A 21277-nucleotide genomic window follows, 5' to 3' on the forward strand; every position below is an offset into this window, starting at 1 on the left:
CTCGATTTTTTCTTCCTTTTTTTCAAATTGAAGTCTAATTCTTTTTTCTTCGATGTGTTTACAGACCTAGATGTAACTCGTATGTGTCAGCCCTATAGGTAAAACTCGCGCGGCACTTGTTTTTTAGCAAGCCTAGGTCAATATGTCCCAGTTGGAACATCAAAGAGTTCATTGTAGCGTTTCAAGAGCATTGTTCCTCTACATTTTATTTCATTAGCGCACTAATAAACAACTCTCCATATTTGCAAGTTTCAAATATTCAAGTACGAGGAGATTGACGGCAACGATGATCAGTTATCAAAGTAAAACTTAAAATAACACGAGAAATCTGCAATGTCGCAACCCGAGATAAAAAGTCTAATAGTTTAAATATTGATCAAAGCCCACCCTCTTTCCCTCCAAAAATGAAGCGAGAAACTCCAATACTATGGTAGCGAAGAGGCTGTCAGCGGTCGGCAAAGTTAAAAAAAAAACATTGTAATTTTTTTTCTGATAGTCAAAAATTCATATTTTGGAGTATTAAAGAAAAAGTTGAATTTACCCACATCTTTGTTGTTCGCTACTCAAGGAATGTTTTTCTCTGTAATTCTTATAGGAGAAAATGAAGCATTACTCCCGAAATACTCGTAGTAAGAGAACTACGCGCGATAATATACAGATGATGATTTCTCTGTTACTTTCACATTTTATTAAGATACTAAATATATAGATTATGCAGAAAAGATGACAGTTGTAATGTGCTGGCAGTCATTTTAAATAAATTTAGTCTTAACCTCAACAAATGGAATTAGTCCATCTATATGATAACACAGTTGGACCACGTTGAACAGCAGAAAGTAACCAAGCCACATCATCTACTGCCAAATTTAATGGGGCAATTTAATTTTTTACATGAAAACGGTTCTGTTGATTTTTGTGCAAATTTCAGTGAATTTTCCGCATAGTACGAAGCAAATTCCTCAAAATTTTCAAAGGATAAATGGTTCTATAACGTGGTCCAGGTGTGGGTGCTATCGTTGATAACTTAGTCCCTTTTTGGTAAGAAAAAATTGAAAAATAAGAGCCAAATTTGGCAAGAAGTACTTATTAATAATTCCTTTGATTTATTGACGTAACAAGATTCAAAGGACCCGCTAAGCCTCAAATATTTTGGAGCGTATAATGCCGCTATTGCGCTCTCAAAAGCCGGAAAGGCCGGGCAATTTCTCTTGTACAATGATGGTACTATTTCATACTGACAGAGCGTGCCACCACTCCTCAAAATCTTTTTCATCTCAAAAGATTCTGTACATACTTACAAAGGAAAGTAATTTTCATTATTACTCGCTACAAAAGACGAACTGGGGCTGATCTGATGTCTTCCTTCTTGTTGTTGTGCTTAAAATGATGAGGACTCCTTTTTGCGAGGTATTCTTTCCAGCTCAAAAAGAAATATCTGTCATAAATATAACTGTAACAATACTGCGCGTAAAGAGAAAATCTATTTTCAGTGTATGCCACTTTAAAAACAACCTTGTTTTCCTCTCTTAAAATTATCTTGATTGAAGCTTAAAAATCATATTCAAAAAGAAAAAAATTTTCACAATTCTGCTTGAAAAATATACATTCAATATAACTTATTATGTAATTTTTATTGTGCTCCTTGCACTCACCACTACAGTCTCATTAATGCACTTGGATACTGACAATTGGAACAAATATTTAACAGATATGCATTAATGCATATCTGACGGTACGGGATATCATGGATGCCAAGCAAGGTTGGAGGGAAGGGATTGAAGCAGAAATGTTAAGGTGCTCAATCCTCCAGGATTTGTGGTTTGAAAGAGAGCAGTGGAGGTTAGGAGTCGTAGAGCGCGAGGGAGAGCTGTAAAGCGAGTTATATGTATGTATACATTAATGAGTATTGCGGCTGAGTCGCTGAATGTCTTAAAATTATAATAACTAACTAACTAACTAAAAAAGAGTTGGTAGTAGCTTTGAATTAAACTTGTCAAAAATTATCTCCTTTGAAAAGTCGACAGTCGAAAAGTATACTTTGAACGTAAAAATATTCCGTAAACATTGTCCATAACATGATAATTGGTCATTTCACAGATTTTTCATGCAAATGTTGAAGGACCATGCAATTTTTCACGTCATTAATTCTCTCAGAAGATGGAATTAAGAATAATTTTTTAAGGTTTTAACAGGACGAACCATTGTGTTTGCTCCGGCGAATTTTTTTTTAAAATCCCACTTTGAAACGTTGTACGGCAAGAGCGAGACCGCACTTGCTTCGCGTTCATTTCATCTTGTTTTAAGCCTGTGCTTTTATTCGTTTGATTTCAGCTGCTGGCGAAGACTCGAGTCTCTATTCACTCAACTCGGCGGACATTAAGATTTCAGTTGGTGGAACTCAAACCGCGCCTCGCGTGGAGAAAGGGACAGGGTTCGCAACAACTTCGCATCCAGTTCATCCCTTTGATGTCAAGTCGCGGGAACTAACTCCAGAGGGCCAGAGGCGGCTTATCAGAACTCCGCGATTTTTGAATAATGTATGGACGAGTTTAAACTATCACGAGTAAGGAGTTAGACGAGTGTATCAGGGTCTTGAGTGTAGGAGCAAAGAAGGCTAGAAAAGCAGTTCGGTTGGTTTTTTTATTAAGTTATTTCTTTCTCCATCCCAAGTTATAATATTTCCTGCATAATTGGAAGAGTCCCTGCAGCCTCTTTGGAGGTGTTTAGCAATAATTTCAAATACGACTTATCAAAACTTCCGCAAAATGAGCTTCATCTCCTAAATGCCTCACCTATGATTTTTTAAAAAAAGAAAGAATCCTTGGACGACGTACGCTGATCCACAATGAATCCAATCCCGTGTTTCTCAACTTTAAGTTGAGACCTGGTCACCTAACTCAAAAATTTCCCAGATGCTTTCCCAATACCCCTGCTTTCCTACCTCCAAATTTTCAAAATCTCCAATTTGCATGTGCGAAAACAAGGTTTGTCATTCACCCAACGTTCCCGCATCCGTCGGCGGATTTTAAGGGCCTCCAGAGTTTCGACTTGCCTCGTCAATCCATTCTAGGAACAATAATTTATTTCTCAAAATAAATATCGTACGATTAGTGCATCGTTGTGGTTAAAAATTTCCTCTCTCGGCATCATTAAATGCGGAAGTGTGCGCGATTACTTCTTTAAGAAACTATAAACGGACTCGTTGAATTGTTGCTATAGAAAGAAACAATCGTTGAAAAGTTAATCGTTGGAAAGAGGTGTTTTCTGTGAAAATCCGGATTTCGAGCGTGGCAACCGCGACCCCGGGCGTAAAAATTGGGGTTTCGGGGGCGCGGGCGCGGGGTCGGCGAGGGGGGATGCTGGGCGCGGGGGGTAATCTGTCCGGATTCGACCCGTGCTAGCGGAGAGTGCGGTGGAGCAGACGAGGATCTCATCAGGCCGTCATCGGAAATGGATCTGTTTGCCTCTGAGACTCCGAGGACAAGCATTCCTGCGCCCTAAATAGCGAGTAAGTACCCCCACCCTTATTTTCAGCCCGCACTTTCGCCTCCCTCCCTCTCTTGATGGAGACACTCGTCCCTTATGCACTCAGCCGAGGAGGGTTTGGCTTGGATGGTAATTTACTCCGCGCCAAACTCCCGAGCATAAGCAAAACGATGACATGTTTAAAGAAAACGCCCGCAGAAGAGGCGCCCTTATCCGCGTTGATAAAGCGAGGGTGGCGCGGATAATCTGATTCTTCGGAACGTGGCTTCGAAAATCAATCGGAGGGATTGGAATTCCCTCTCGAAGCACCGTGGGCTTTGAAGAAATGTACCACCGCACTGTTCTCCCTTCTTTTTATGTGATAAGCGACGGGGAAAAGGTTTAACGAAAATTTCACTGCTCCGATTTCGTTTCCATAAAGATAAGGTTTTTTTACCGCTCTTCTTTGTTTGATATTACGTAAAATATTATCAATAAGATTATCTAGCAGTGGTCAAAAATGCATTTTTTTATTTTATTTTTATATATATATATAATAATATATATATATATATATATATATATATATATATATATATATATAATAAATAATAATAATTTAGAAAGTTGCGGTCCTAAACTGATACGCTGTTTGATCTGAGGACGTCAATTTTTGCGCATGCACTTACTTCTGTTTCAAAATCCTCTTTTTTACCCCTTCTTTTTCTTTAATCAGTTCAAATGAGAACTATGCAAACATTCCAAAATCATAAGTTGAAAAACGCGGACTCCGCGAGTTCAAATATTACGGTCAAATACAGAGCGGAGCGGCGCGGCGGCGTGCTGCCAGCGCGACACGCGCCCTAGCGCCTACAAACCTAACAGGAATACTTCATGCATTGCGCAATGCGTGAAGTATCCCTGTTAGGTTTGTAGGCGCCAATGCGCGTGTCGCGTTGGTCGCCCTAGCCCGCCGAGCCACTTCAAGCAACTATTTCGCAACAGAGCAGGTGCTGCACAATATCATACGAAATTGAAGGCGCCAAACATATTAAGAATGACAGGCATCCTTTAAGAGTGTGGAAATTTCCTCGCAAAATAAATCAAGACACTACGGTACAAAAAAAGAGCGGTAGTCCAAAAACACACAAAGTCGTAGCATCCGTATTTAATAACGTTTAGCATAATTTTTGAATTTCATTAGAGAAAAAAGTGACTCAATTTAAGCAGAAACATTCTTGAGTGTGCTGTCAAGAAGATTTTATTTTGCATCAAGAATAAAATGACTGAATGAGAGCGGGATTATGCTTGATGTTAGTGACTTCTCTTTTTAGATAACATAATGCATTTTCTCCTTTAAACTAGCATTATGTTCTGTATTGATTCTTGAGAAAATCTTATCGGCGGTAAATTTGAGCATATATCCGTTTGGAACAAGTCACTTTTTCCTCTAATGAAGTTCAAAAATCATGTTAGACGTTTTTGAATACATGATACTAGGACCAAATAAGTTTTTCGACTACTGCTCTCTTTTTGCCGTCGTTACTTGATTTAATTTGCGAGGGAACTTCGTGCTTTTAAAAGGTGCCACCAATCATGAAACGTTGGAGTGCCTTCAATCTCGTATGATACTGTGCAATACATCCGTGGCAAAATAGTAGCTCGAAGCGCCGTGGCACGCCGGCGGCCGTCGCGAAGTTATCGTACATAGGAAAAATCTAAGAGCTTACTTGAGGCAGATCAAAATGTTTAACCAGTTCAAGTATAACAAGACGGGATTTTCTGGAAAGATAATTGAGTCCTGTTGCACCAAAGAGGTGTAAAGAGTTTTAGTGAATTTTCCCTCATGGAATTGCCACTCCCCCATTTTGACCAAAAATCTCGATTATATATTTTTCTCAGTTGGCCCGAATAAACAAAACAAGAAAAAAAAAAAAAAAAAAAAAAAACAAGCAAACCCTCATTCTTCATTCTTCCAAGTTATTATACATTTTCATCCTAAAAAGTCGTGAGCACGTATTTTCGTTTGTACTTACATGTGGACCAATTAACTTTGGGTTTCAATTTATTAGTAAGTGGACCAAAACTCCCCTGTCGAAAAAACGCTCGGACATAAGCTACTGGAAAAAACATGTGCGGGGACAAAAATTGGTTGACGAAATCCTATGACCAGTGGCGTGCGGTGGGTTTAGTGACAGGGCAAGCTCTAGCGTTCGCCATCCGGGGGGGGGGGGGGGGGGGGTTAACGTAGTCTCTTTCCCCTCCTCCCAGGAGCCTCCCTAGAAAATTGTTAAAATTTTACGGTATTTGCTCTATTATTCGGATGAAATCTGATGGAACGTCTTGAAAAACTGTGGTTTTATTACTTTCTCTCTTACTTATGATTTCGTTTACTCAACTTGTTTCGAATGTTATTGAGCATTAGAGGACGGCTCCATGCTCTTAACTCCTAATTTTGCCACTTATTTGAGATATTGTAGTCTTTATTCTACATTATTTAGAATTTTTTGAGTTTAAAATTAGAAATTAGAAAAATAAGTTAGAAAATTAGAATTTTCTGCATTTTAAACATGTTTGAGAATTTCTAATCATCACTAATTAGATCAAGTGAGCGAAATTTTATAGAATTTAAGGGCATTTGCTCCGAAGGAGCAGCTACAACCGCGACGGAAAGAGGGAGCAAGATAGCGCATCGGAGGCAGAAGCAGCGCGCTGCGGTGCGGTGACGGGCCAAGACATGGCCAAGAGAAGCGAGCTGCGATCGCGCAGCGAAGGGCTCGGACTCGGAACGTACCGCCCTACCCGCCCGCCTTGATTCCGCCGCCGAGCAGTGGCTCTCCGCTCAGCTGATCGCAAGCGATTCTCCAGCGCATGAGTCGGCCCGTGTTTAGGCCGCGCAGCGCGCTGCGCCACCTCCATCCGCTCTCTCTACGTATTTCTGTCTCTCTCTCTTTCTGTTTTCAATGCAATTTACATACTGAACACCTTTTATAAATTATATTTGCTAAAATGTAAAAAATGCATGTAACAGGTATAATTTTCTTCTTTCTTTTGAAATCTTTGGGCAAGCAGTGCTTGCCTTGCTTATCCGGACCGCACGCCACTGCCTATGACCTCGTATTCCTTTGAAACCAACGATTTTTCGATAGAAAAACAAAAACTATTTGCTATGACCTCTGCTAAATGCGATTCAACTGACTTACTTGTCTCGTGTCTCCAACACTAACACGTTTCTCCGCATAGGTAATTTTAATTGGATCCTCAAAAAATTCGTATGGTATAGTATAGTAAAAATTGGCGCAATCGTATTCCTTTCAAACCAACGATTTTTCGATAGAAACACCAAAGCTATTTGCTATATGACCTCTGCTATACACTGAAAAAAAAGGTGCTTGGCTCAAGCATGATAATTCTTGAATTTGCCGCCAAGAATTTGTTTTATTTTGATTTAAACTGATTTTTTCTTGATACAAGCAAAATAATGCTTGGGTTGCGAAAAATTAGTTCCTATTAAACTGCAAAATTCTTGATTTAAGAAAAAATACTTTTTGGCGACAAATTTAAGATCCTTTTTTCAGTGTATGCCATTCAATCGCCTTACTTATCTTGTGTCTCCAACGCTAACACGCTTTTTCGAACAGGTAATTTTAATTAGATTAGTAGAATTGAGGGATAACTTGACGTGGAAAATCCGGGCGTTATTCCGCTCCCTTCGGTAAGACGGAGACGGCGGCAGTGCGGAGCTGTAGGTTCAAGATGAGGATCGCCTAGGGATGGCGTTCCAGGCACGTCGCACGTCGCGGACAGGAAGATTGTCGATTTATCAAGTGGTGAAACAACCTCCGCTGGGATCTCGGTTCACGGGGCTGGTGCAGTATGCAACCGGTGTTTTTGAGCGCCCGCGATTGAATTTACAGAGTCACTCCGCGAGGAGTTTCCAGTCTAAATAGACTCACTCCGCGATGCTGGATAATGAATTGCGAAAATACCCTCGCGGTAGGCACTGTTGCCTCTTTGGATTTTTCTCCGAATCGTGAGATTGAACTTTGGAGGACTTTAAGATTCATAAGTAAATGTTGATTTAGCATTTATACTGTTAAAAAGATGTCCGACAAGTTTAAAATTGCTGATTTTACATTTAACAAATGCTAACGTAACTACGCCATTGCAAAACGTACAAATTAAAATGTTATGTTAGCATTTTTGTATTGTAAAATCAGCATTTGAAACTTGTCAGGCATCTTTTTAACAGTATAAATGCTAAATCAACATTTAATTTTTTTCCGTGTTAGATTGCATTTCGCGAAAAGGAACTAAGAGTCATGTTTCTTTTTCCTCCTTTATCGGGTTGTATCAGAAGTCATTGAAGAGTTATGTTTCTTTTTCCTCCTTTATCGAGTTGTATCAGATAATACTCACTATTTTCTTTTCTCGCCCGATTCTTAGATTCCGGTTGTCAAACTAACACTATGGCCATTTCGGCATCGCTGCCATTTCGTTATAATTTTAGTGCGTTTTCTTTTAGTTTTAATTTTAGTTTTGGAAATTAAATCAGCCTCCGTCGAAACAATGATAAGAAAAAATGAGATAATGTAGAAACTCCGCACATATTCAAAGGTAAACTTATTCGTAACGTATATCTTGAAAGAATTTTTGCCTAAACTTCAAATGTTTCATGTTTAAATTTTCTTGTTCTGTCTCATTGAAGAATAAATGTTTGCGACACGGGTGAGAATTTCTCGGGTTTAAAACGGACATAATCCAGACTCCTCGTACGTAAATTGGACCTATTTCTATCAAACGGAACTATGTGCTTAGGCATGAGCCCTGAGACCCATAAGAACACACGCATAACTGGGCTCACGTCATAATGCAGATACTTCCGTTTGGCAGAAATACGTCCAATTACGGACAGTTGATATCGAGTCTCTCTTTCAAGAATCCTCAAGTGCATCATTAGATATTTAATGCTTATCAGGATCTCGCGAACTAATTGAAACATTTTACATTAGAATACTCTTAATTTCACCCTTTTCTCGAACTCTACTCAAGGATTGTATCACGTTCAACGTGAAGATAAAATGGATTACATTTTGCAATCAGGAACTATAAATTCCTGTCCGGTTTAAAAACAACGTATGTGCCATTAGTTTACCTATGCACGTGAGTGTTTTTTTTTTCAGATGAGCCAGAATTAATAGCTCCAAATTGCAAAATGCAGTCCAAATGTACAATGGGTGATATGAAGCTCATTTGCAGGATAGACACTTGGACGATAAATTTTGCCTCTACACCCTCAAACGAATCGATCATTTTTTTTGGCATTAATTACTGTCATGTAATTGAGGAGAAAAGCAAGTGTGAAAAAATGAATTATTGAGAAACTGGATCTTTTAGCATCCACTAGGAAAATTTTATTGAATGTGCCCTCCAGTTTTTCGTAAAATCGTCAGTAATCCTCCAAAAGACTTCAAGAAATCGTACGGCGACGGTAGCTTGAAAATCGATGAATTTCAAATTCAACTCTATTAAAAGGGTATTTCTCAATTCATATTTGGCAAGACAGCAGTGAGTGCAGCTCTCTCGCGGATTAATGTGGACTTACCGCTGTTTTGTTTGAAATGACGTCAATAGTCAGCAGCTGACGTCACTACTCTCTCACATATAAGTCTCATTTTTAAACGGATTTTGCGGTTTTATCGAGTCAATACGTTCATAAATTAGATTATTACAATCTTGAAGCAAACTTAATTCTGAAAATTTGGGCGTTACTTTCCTCCTGAGTAACAAAACAGAGAATAAATAAATATATAAATAAGTAGTGGTAGTAGTACATAAAATTTACTCGGCTCCATAGCACTACTATTGGCACCTGAAAGCTTACTATTAAGCACCTGAAAGACACTAAGAAAGAAAAGAAAAGAAGAGAGGACAAAAATGTCAGGGAAAAATTATACAGAAATGTTGGGAGTAGTATAATCTAAGGTGAGAAATTAAAATTTGTAACTGTATGGAGTATTATAAATTTAAGGAATTTTGGCTGCTCAATAATTTCGGTGCGGTATGAAGTTCAAACGGCTGAAATTGAGTGCAAAGCTGGTCTCATACATTTTTAACTGCTCCGCATCCATTAAATATGTGTGAAACGGTTAGAAATGAAGTTTAACAAAAATGACACATCGGCTGCTCTTCTTTGTTGCCAATAATAAGAAAAAATTGGGTGCTGTACGAAGCTTAAACTAAGTAAAAATCTTCGGTTAGGGGAACTAAACTTCGGCGCATATGAACAACAAACTTTTACGAGCCAAGTAACCACAGTTTTCGGCCATACGAACCTAATTGAATCAGTAAGAACGAAAACACACCAACTCGAAAAAATGAAAATAATCAAGACACATACAAAACTGCATATTAGGTAAATAAGTTAGTCTAAGAAAAAGATTTTTGGTGCCTGAAAGCAAGTAATTAAGGAAACTTTAAATATCCAAGTTGGAACAGATTTGGCAACTTCAATGACCTTTATGTAAATTTTCTGTCCTCAGTGAAAAGTGAGCATTTTTGAGTTACCGAGCTGGTGCGTTTTCGTTCTCATTGATTCAATTTTGACTGATTGAACCGAATTTTGGTTTCTGGGGCAGAGTGTCTCGGTTATGAACACCACAGAATTTTGGTGTTGAATACGAACCGAAATTTTCCCCCTCGTGCAGTAGAGTGATATACCCCCGATTCCTAGTTTCTGCCTCAATACCTCCGAACGAATCTTGCATTTTTATGACAGTAGTTGCTAACTCCAGATTGGGCCCTTCATCAGTCATCAACGGTGACCCACCTCCATCCGACAGATTTATGGCGTAACTCACCGAGGGAAATTAATCATAGAGCAGCTCTCAAAAACCGACCCACTGAACCACAAAGCTCGACCCGAATCCGTGGTGGAACTCAAAACTGCATCTGTGCATTTTTCACGTCAGAGTTTTCCTTCTCACTTTCAGAGGGCATTGTTGCCGGCAGGTACAGGAATATCACCCGCACTGAAAAAAAATGGTAGAATTTACCATTCCTTCAAGCTGTATTTCACATAGCGTCAATTCAGAGTCAATTCTGCCAGAAGAAAGGTAAACGTTACTATATACTGGTACGGGTAACCATTCCTCTGGCAGAATCGACATGAAGATTGATAGAATTTACCATTCCTTCGTGCTGTGTGAAATACAGCGTAAAGAAATGGTAAATTCTACCAATCTTTTTTTTTTTTTTAGTGCGCTATCGAATTTCAAGCAATCTATCAATCCATGAACGCTCGTTTAAGCATGTGCACAGTCAATTGGGAGCAACTATTGATAAGAACAGTACCTCTTGTGTATCATTCTACCAGCGGGCTGATTATAAAAATCGATGGACAAAGCTGTAGACAAAGAAGACATAGGATCACGGGGCGATCTTATTGGTTGAAACGGCTGGTTCTTATAGACCAAGAGGGAAAATTATGGACAATAACCACGGGGTCTCTCGTGGGTTACCGTTAGTTTGTCTATTACTTACCTCATTTGTCCATTGCAATTCACCCGCTTCCACCAATAGGATCGCTTTATTTATTCCTTTTTGTCCTCTTTGTCCATCAATAATCTTCAATAGACTTCGAAAATCAGCCCGCTAAGGTCTACTTATGATTTTTGACACAGCGATACTATTAGGTGCCGATAGCCGGCCATTAAATATAGCATGTGCTCCATACCTATAATAAATTATATCATATAATTGCACCGAGTTTAACAGAAACATATACTATTAGTCACAAATATGATAAAAATAAATTAGGAGTAGGTTAAATTTTTTAGTCGCTACATATGATTACACATTACACCGTACTCATATACAACTGCGTCTAGATCAATATTTCTTTCAGTTATCCTATATAAATCGTTCGAGAACACGTGAAACAGCACAATGCAGTTTATTTCAATACCTTGAACTGATGAAGTTCAAAACAATTAACAAGGTATGCCTCCTTCAAGGGCTTAATACATGTAAAGAAAAATTGTGCCGGGCGATTTTTCAGTTCGCCATCGTTCATAACACCTTGGCTCCTTCCTCAAATTAGCATATTAAAAATGGTGTTACTCATGAACGATCTCAGAAATAACCGTGTTCTAGTCTACACTGGAAAAAAACACGTTGTATCTAGAGTCCAAACTCTTAAAAACATCGATAAGAAAAAATTCTCTTGATTCAATCAGATTTTAGCTTAAATCAAGAACCAAGCCTCTTAATTTGAGCGGATTTCCTTTTGATTTAAGCTTAAATCTGATTGAATCAAGAGTCCTTTTTCTTGTCAATGTTTTCAAGAGTCTGGACTCTAGATCCAATGTGTGTGTTTTTTTTTTTTCCAGTGTAGCAGACAAAATTCTTGGCGCAATCAGGCAACAACGCTAGGAGAAGTAATCCGAGAGTGATTTAATCAAAATAACACCCAAAGTACAACAAAGTAAAAAAGGAGCGTCGCAAGTTTCAAAAGTCAAGTTGCAAAGTCGCGAGAGAAAGTAAGGGGGCAGACAGGGACAGGGGGGGCAACGGCTAAGGCCGGGTCGCTACGGGAGTTGGAAACAATTTGAACATGAGTCGCGAACAAAAAGTCCCATAAATTAGGCGGGAGTTGATGCAAATTCGGTCCTCGCGGAAAATTAATTGTAAGCATAAATACGGTTCCCGATGGTCGCGGTTGACAAGTGGCAAGCAAACATGTTTTGGTTTTCCTCGCGTTGAAATAAAAATCCCCTGTTGCTCGTCACATCTGGCGGCGCTAGGGCGAGCCACAGTCAACCAGTCATTTAAAGTTAGCTCCCGCGTATGGAAGTATAAATACAGTAACTCTCCGATACACTTCATTTCGCTACACTTTCCTCCTGGCCTTTCCGGGGAATTGAGCGCCTTTTCTATGAGTTTTCACTCCGTATTTCACTTATCAATAGCGCAGAGTTTGGGAAAACAAATGTGACTGTCCGCGGAGAAGACATGTTCGTGTCGGAAAGTTGGATATGAGATATTGATACTTTGACGAAAACACTATTTAACGACGATCAGAGATTGATAGTTAAAAGAACAAAGTTTTTAATTGAATCTATACCAGGAGTGAATAGCCATTAGAACATCAAACTCATTTTCCTGGTTTTACATTGAAATTTAATTAAAAACGGAGTCATTACGCATAGAGTTTCATTTCAGTTGCTTTTCCCCAAAGAAATCTAATGCGTGAACTCTTAGATTAAGTTGTATGTTTTCGGATGCAGAATATTCCATCCGATGAATCCAATCAAATAATTAATTTTCGCGTTCTGATACTGTTAAACTTTATATCATTTCCACAATACATATTCTTTTGGAAAAACAGCGATTTCTAATTCCTAATAAAGAGATTGTAGGTTACGTTTACGAGTTTTAGCAAAATCATTTTTTCTCCCATTTAAATTCATTATGAATTTTAGGTTTCGCAGTTCCACATTTTTGGTTAGAAAAAATCTCCGTACATATTACATCGATTGTTTACATAAATGTAAATGAAACTCAATGTTGGTGTAACACGAGAATCGTCTTTAGAAGGGATAGAAGTATAGCTTAGCGCACTTGTTGAGAGTGAGATAGTGAAAATTCATGTTTATGGGGCAAAAGCGCGCATTAAAACTTCAGAACGAGGGCAGAAAAAGGAACTTATGTGTCTTAAATCTTGGAAAAAAAAGTGAGAATATAAAAAAAAACTTTTATAACTGAAAGTCTTGAGGGCAGGGATGAATTTTAATACGGAGGCCAGTTAATAATTAAAAGTAGCTCCAAGGGTCGCGGTATGGTTTTTGAAAGGGTTGGGGAGAGTGACGCTCAACGAGGCAAAACTTTAATTAAGTCGGTTTAAGTCTATCGTCGAGCGATAAATTTATGAATGCATATTTTACCTCGCGTGCCGTCGCTGATGGAAATCTATTGTGTATATCAGTGGGTCGTAACTTTCATTTTTGTCTTCTCGCGACTCTCAAAGGAGCGTTAATGACGGGAGTCTCTTTTGCTCGCCAGTTTAGAGATTTGAAAAGTTACCTCTTAGGATGTTGCACGCATAATTTTACGAACTGTTTTGAAGAGAGGATCATTTTGAATGAATGCCCGTGTGATTTAATTTGTAATAAGGTTAAATTTACAATTGTGCCCCTGGTAAAAATTGGCAGTAGAATCTGTGTTCCAAAATACCATAGACCTACGGCCGGCTGTAAGATTTCCAATAGCTTCTATAGCCGGCTACACAATTTCTTATAGCCTTTTATAGCCGATGGCGATTAAGCAACAGCCAGGCGATAAAGTGTATTACGGATGCTAGGACATAGTGAGTTTTTGGAATACTGCTCTCTTTTTGGGCCGTAGTATCTTGATTTATTTTGAGAGGAAAGCTCCGGACTTTTGATGGATGCCTGCCATTACTAATATATTAGAGCGCCTTCAGTGTCGTATGATACTGTGCAATACTTCTGGTGTGAAATAATGGGCCTGTTGCATGCAAGAGATACAGCCGCGCGATTAGACTTTTTAGAGGTTAAATGACACGAAAATTACGATGGTCACATTAAAAAAGTCTGAAATACACTCCTTACTGCGCAATTTGCGTTGTTAGGAACGCGCTTTTTCAAATTTCCCGCGTCTGGGGGCAGTTTTCCAATCACCGGAAACGAGCAAACGGCGGGCTCGGTGATTTCCGGAAGATGCCGAGTCGTTGTTGTTGTTGTTATTTTTTCCTTCAGTTTGTTTACAAACCCAACGTGATCTCTTATAGTGGTCCATATACGCTTTATGCGGTAAACAAATCGATCAACTTTTAAATATCCAGGTTTTAGTTGACCGGAAATAGCCGCGAGTTGCCGTTAATTGTTTCCGTTAGAAAACTGCCCCCAGAAGCGGGAAATTTGAAAAAGCGCGTTCCTAACAACGCAAACTGCGCAGTAAGGAGTGTATTTCAGACTTTTTTAATGTGACCATCGTAATTTTCGTGTCATTTAACCTCTGAAAAGTCTATTCGCACGGCTGTATCTCTTGCATGCAACAGGCCCATTGCATCAAGCGCCGTGGCAGGCGGGCAGCCAGCGCGAAACACGCATTCGCGCCTACAAACCTAACAGGGATACTTCACGCGTTGCGCAATGCGTGAAGTATCCCTGTATCGCCGCTCCGCTTTCTGTTAGGCTCTAATATTTAATCTGGCGGAGTTAGCGTTATTCAACTCATGATTTTGAAATGTTTGCACATGCTGTATGGATTATTCTCATTTTAATTGATGAAAAAAAAAATATGTATTAAAGGAAAATATAATGTGTGTTTTGTAAATATTAAGGTTCCGTATCAAACTTAATGATAAGGACAAGGCTCATGAGTTAATGCAGATCAATCTGAGCCGCTGGGGCGGCTTCGTCACTGGGGCATTATGCTGCCGTGCTAAGGAAAAACGCCGTATACATATTCGAGGGTTGCCGAATTTCCTTCGATAAAATATTTATTTTTGAGGAAAGTTATGAATCTTTTTCCTTGAAATTTTAAGACACTTTAGGTAAAATTACGAACAAAATTATCTAAGAAATTAGCAGAAAAATATTCAGAAATTTTCCTGAAGATTAGTGATTTGCCAGAGGAAATTTGGCAACGCCCGAAGGCTTATACGGCGTTCTTTCTTAGCACGGCAGTATATTTCCCATGCATTCTTGCGGCCCGAGTACTAACGAGCACATCACATCTTTCCCATGCACCTGCACACACTCTGAAAAAAATACTTCTGTTCACAGGGCTTCTGCACTTCTTTTGTAACAGTCACAGGAGCTTCCGTTATGAGGACAGAGTACTCTGTTCCCACGACCGAAGTTCTGTTCTCACAACAGAAAAATTCTGTAAGTGTAACAAAGAAACTGCAGGAGCCTTGTGAACAAAAGGCTCTGTCGTCAGCACCATCTATTTTTTTCTGTGTAGTTCTGTTTGAAAGAAATACGCCAAAATAATATTGTTTTATTTGTTTGCCAACATTGTTTCAGTGTTAGCCTCCCATGTGTCAACATTCTTATCACGAAAAAGCTGTGCATGAAATAAAAAAAAACATATCTCCCGAAGCAAACGTAAACCGAGGAGATAAAAGAAAAACCCCGTCTCTGAAAGAGCAAAGATCATTAAGGGACTTATATGAAGTAAATTTAGGCAACAACAGGCAGATCATGACTGTTATGACTGTTCATTCTGGTCAGGCCGGGTCGAATAATGGATATTCTTGTGCGTTTTTCACGTTCCAATTCGCAATTCAGGTGTTATGGGGACGAAGCGTAATAGCAGTGATGCCAGTCCTCACAAGCATTATTTAGATTGATGCATAAAGGTTTTTTTAGGTTTCCTTAAATTAGCAACAACGCTCGTGACTCTGGACTAGTGTTGTCGAATTTACGAGAAATTAGGCTACTTCATATTGGAGCAGTCTGATATTTTTCGAAAATAGGCAACTATGTAAAGAGGGTCCGTCTCTCCCGTCGTAACCCTTTTTTTCCGCCCGTTGAGTCCACTTCGCCCGCGGCCCTTTTTTCTCCTGTATCCCTTTTCTCTGTTTTCTCCCTTCACCACTCTTCCTCCCGTATTTGTCTCTGTGAATTTTGATTGGAGCAATTACACCGCCGCTGTTATGGTATTGTGCACATTTCCAAAATTTTTGAGAGTATTAAACCCAATGAGTAACGTTAGATGAGAGAGGACGGTGTAGTATTAATTGAACTCCATACCGGTTCCCCACAGTTTTTTCCTGATAAAAGTACGTTGTGTATGCATCAATTGCGTTCAAAAGTTTGCGTTGTTTCAAAATCTCCACTCTCAATTTATTTCATCAAAGGAAAACAGAAACAAACACTATTGCTTTAAAATTCCTTGGAATATGCTTTACAAGAAATGAAAAATCAGAGAAGTTTTTAAAATATAAAATTGACCAATTTTCCACTTCAACATTTGATATGTTAGAAGAAGTCTGCAGTGTCGGAAACTGAGATATGCGTTTTTACTGTTTAACCGTCGATAATTGGATCGACGTCACGAAAGAAGAGCCGTATCTTCATCAAGTCTGAAACAAAAAAAGGGGGGTTTGAAGTTCAATTCCTCGAAAAGACTCAATATTGGAGAGAAAGTTTTATCCCTACTTCCACATTCAAAACATTTTCTCTCAATTTCAGATTTTTGACTGAACCCCCTGAAAATGCACGACCATTTAAGCTCAAAACTTTTCAGAACTAGATTTTCTAATAAAAAAAAACCTCGATTTTTTCTGTTCAGTTTGGTCAAATTTTTCCTAACTCAGTTCCATAGATCTTGTTTGTCTCCGTCATCAATAACTAATAAGACTAGGGTGGAAAAGTATACTGCTGTCATTTTTTCTGTTTTGTACGAGCTTTCCCCATGAGAACACCGCTCTGTAACGTACAGAACTAAACAACTGTGCTCTCATGTTGAACAAAAACGCCATATGAACATTTGAGTGGTCCTAAATCTTCCTGCTCGATAAAATATTAATGTTTTTCCTGTAGGATAGTCATGAATATTTGCCCTCAAACTTTTCAGAAACTTTAGATAAGATTAAGATTAAAAATATATATTTTTTTTTTTTACTGTCAATTAACAATTGAACAAATTTACATACACATTTCTAGACCGCTTTAGTCTTTACAAATTTGTTTTTAACATGAAATAATCAAATATAACTAGTGGCTCCACTAAGACTTCAAGACACTGAAGATTTTACTTATTTTACCAGCTTTAAATTGCTACTTGAAGGGTAATAAACCATTTTACTTTACAAATTTAAAGTATCTGAAATTTTTGAGAATAATACGTTTAAGTTTCCTGGAAAAATCTTGTCCGAATGGGTCTTACGACGTTCTTATTAGAACGGCAGTGTAATTATTGGAATGATGGCAAATAGTTGTTTCTTCAACCCTCGTCTCTACAGCTACGTCGTCACTACAAGAATGCAGACAATCGAGAAAAGAAACGTTTTATTTCAAACGTTGTCTACCGCCCCGCTCGCCTCTCATGCGCGTTTGCTTTATTCATGGTGGGCCTTTGGATAAATTTTTTTCCGGTGTACCTGGAAGTAGGGGTTTATTTTCCGCGATGATGGGCTCGGCGAGGTAGGCGCGTTTTAATGTAGCCCAGCCGGTTGCGAGGATGAATTCAAAATGAGGCAGGAGCAGACGGTCTGTTCAGGTGGCATGAGGATATCCGTCTCGGAAACACACCAAGCTCGCTTGCGCCGCGCAACAAGTGAGACACCGACTTAATCAGATCCCACTCTTTCCGCTTCATTTGTCTAAATTCGTTACGTCACGGAGCTCACGGAATCGGGGTTGTTTGCAAACGGAATCGAGCCCGATGGAAAACAGCTCGTGTAGCTCGCTCTTTATTGACTCGCGTATTTACAAGACGGAAGCCGATATGTTTCCCAACTTCTCAACGACCATTCCGCCGTACTGAGGAAGAACGCCGTGTGAACCTCCAGGGATTGCCATATTTCCTTCGATAAAACTCGAATTTATTGGAAACATGATGAATATTTTTTTTTCAAGATGTTTAGACAATTTTGTACGCAATTTAATCTAAAATTTCTGAAAATTTCAAGAGAAAATTTACATTAATCTCGTCAAAAATACATGTTTTATCAAGGGGAATTTGGCAAGTCTTGAATGTTCCTACGGCGTTCTTCCTCAGCACGGCAGCGTTGGTTCCGTTTCCGTTGACTGATGAGCGTTTTAAATGGTTTCGTTTACATTAGTGGATACTTAGCTGACGGTGGCAACGTTTTAAAACTTGTCTCTGCACGGGAAAATATTTCCCAGTCAGAGATTTCAAAGTCGGATTACTTTTTGAGACAAGCAGAGTTCCTGTCATTTCAAAGGGGTCCTCAACGCGATAGCCAGTATTCCATTGGGGCAACCGTTAATTGCAAGGTTGTAGTCAATCTCTCCTTACATTTTATTTTTTTATAAGAAAACCAACTAACGTGTATTAGATGAGAAAAATGTAGCTGGTTTAACACACTATGCATGAACGATTCAAGTTCATGCGTAGAGCAGGGCATTGCGAGTTCACGCCTCGCGCCATTGCGCCTTCAATTTTGCAGATGCAACATGGACATCCATCAAGTACGAATAGTTGTATCTCTGCGCCGTCATCGAGACGCGTTCTTTTCCTTGCTCTATTTTGGTTCCGTTGGAGTTATTTGCAGTGGTGCCTCAAGGTTTACAGTGAGCAACACAGCTCAAATCAATGATTATTTAGAAGAAGAGAAAACATTCTTTGAGGTCCCCCAAGCACCATAAAGGACGAATGTTTAAAAATTGGTATTTTGGCGAAAGTTATGTGTCGTGTGGAATTTTTTCTCGCCGATTGCGCCTAGAAATCATCGCAAGTTGTGTCGAATTGATCCGACTATTTCTCCTGAGGAAGTTACATATGACAGATGCAAAGGTGGATGGAAAAGCGTCAATATGTAACCAAAAAGGTGAAACAAAAAAATTTAGAAAAAGAGGATTCCTCACCTTCAAAAACATAGAAATAACTTAGAGAATGCTACAAAAATTACATGTAAAAATAATTATATTATGTCTTCAATATATTTAAATATGGGTCAATTTCACCTGGCTTGGGGCTTAGTGTGTTAGTAAAGTCGTGGGCATCTAAGGGTTAAAATATTATCAGAATTCTTTTTGAAAGGAAACTTATGAAAACCAGAAGTTAGGTCATTTTCTCTCTGTGCGGAAAACCGGTAAGTTTGTGCAATTTTTTAAGAGGTTTATCCCCGTATTTAAACATATGCCAGATGCTCATTCATTAGAAAATGTCAAGAAAATGTTTTCTAAAAAGAAAAACACATAATAGTTGGAGATTTTGAAACGTTATGATAGAGATATCCTTTAGAGAGAGTCACCGATATACTTGTATAGAAATCGGCTATAAATTTTATTTAAACAGAGGAAAGTCGCCTCTTCACCTCTGGTGACACCAACTGTATCAATAAGCATTAAAAGCATGGTTAGGGTCGGGTCGATTTTCGGGGCGTACAGGAAGTTCAATCCCTAAGATAGATGGGAGACAGGATGATCGATATCACTGCGATATCTTTATTAGTGATATCAGGCCTGTCAGATACGTTCAGCAAGAGGGCTCAATCCCTCGAGAAAGCTCAACTAGATGTTACTGATGAATCCTTCAGAGATGACGGATGAGTGGTTCAGCCAGCGATCCCTGTTAATTTCTTCACTATGCAAATGTCTGAGTTGCCAAGTTCCTTCTCTGAGTTGCAGTCATCTAAGAAATAACAACCCCGAGAACCATCTATTTTAGGGGACCGTTTTGGTAAGAAGAAAACACCCGAATAAGATCAAGAGGACAGCGACATGCCGGTCTCGGACAAACCCGTCGCGGAGTACACAAAAAGACCCGCCAAAATCCCTCACCCTCTTCCGCCCCAGGGGTGCAAAAAGTTCCTAAACGCCGACCGTTTGCAGTGACCCGGAGTTCTTGCCTCATGATTAAATTTGCGATTGGCTTTACGAAAAAATTCCTGGTTCTCCAGGAAAATACCCATCTCAATGGCAAAATGCTATTTGAAGTCGAAGAAAATAACATGATCACTTTTGAAGATTGAACAACGACTCAAGATTTTCCTCACGTTTGCCCTGATCCGCAATTAATTAATCACGAGATTGGGTGATATTTTTTGCTCCTCTACCCAATATAAATCTAATGGGAAAAATCAGACAAAAAATTTCAGAAATACACATCGAAAGCCATATTCCGAAACCTACTATCTCAATTGCTGTGTTTCAAAAGTCCGGCTCCTGTTTTATTTTCTTTAAGAAGGACAAGCCAACTTTACAGCTTCAAATTTATACAGAATATTCTACCAACATAGAAGAAAAATTAAGGAAGTTTTCCAGACACTAAGTTGACCAGTTTTCCGTAGAAGAAACAAATTATGACAAAAAGTTCGCAACGTCGCATAAGGAGATACGTGGTTTCACGCTCTAGCCACTGATATTGAGAACTTTCACGTTTCCTCTCCAATAGTAATGTATTTTCGTGGTTTTTCTTCTATTTCCATTGAATTTCCAGAATGCGTTATGGAAGTAGAAATAGGAAACTTTCACGGACGTTAGGCGGAGAATGAGTTTAGGCTCTTCTGAGTCATCAGCACGGTGATTGCTGGAGAAATTAAAATGAAACAGACGTCAAAGCGATTAAGTATATATGTGTAATTAGTTCAGAGGGTATCGTATGAAAGTGTAATCGGAAACTGGAAAAGGAGGGAATAGAGAAACATGTTCCATTTGATTTAGCCACGTCCAATTCACGACGATGGCCGTTGTGGCTCTAATTTTTTATGACATTTTTAAGGACCAGGAAACAGGAGCAAACGTGAGACATAAAGTCCCATAAAAAATGATCATCCAATCAGAAAAAACAATAATACAAGAATCTGAATACGTCAAGCACTACAATCGCGAATAGAAAATCACGCTTATTAAAAAATAGGAGTATCTTTCGGACTTGTTCTCGGCAAAAATGTGCATGCATCCCTCAGAGAGATGAACTTTGTGAAATTGATGTTTGGGGTTCCAAAAGGTAAAACAAACGAACAGGTAAAAAACCAAACTAATAAAAAATTTAAAACATTTGATACTGAAAATCGCATTATTACTTCATCGCTGGTGGGAAAAAGCAATTGTAATTCCCAATTCCGAACACAGAGGTGAAATGGCTTCAC

The 21277-nt window shown here is 38.9% G+C and overlaps 1 protein-coding gene across 1 annotated transcript in view; it reads left to right on the plus strand.

Moving 5' to 3' along the window:
* LOC109032113 (uncharacterized) overlaps positions 1–21277 on the plus strand; it is a 141457-nt gene that overhangs the window by 15236 nt on the left and 104944 nt on the right. The window contains exon 2 of the mRNA XM_072302821.1: positions 2332–3508. The gene's annotated coding sequence lies outside the window, so the exon portion shown is untranslated. The remainder of the gene's footprint in view (positions 1–2331; positions 3509–21277) is intronic.

Source organism: Bemisia tabaci, chromosome 7 (assembly GCF_918797505.1).
Source record: "Bemisia tabaci chromosome 7, PGI_BMITA_v3".
In the NCBI taxonomy this organism is placed as follows: Eukaryota; Metazoa; Arthropoda; class Insecta; order Hemiptera; family Aleyrodidae; genus Bemisia; species Bemisia tabaci.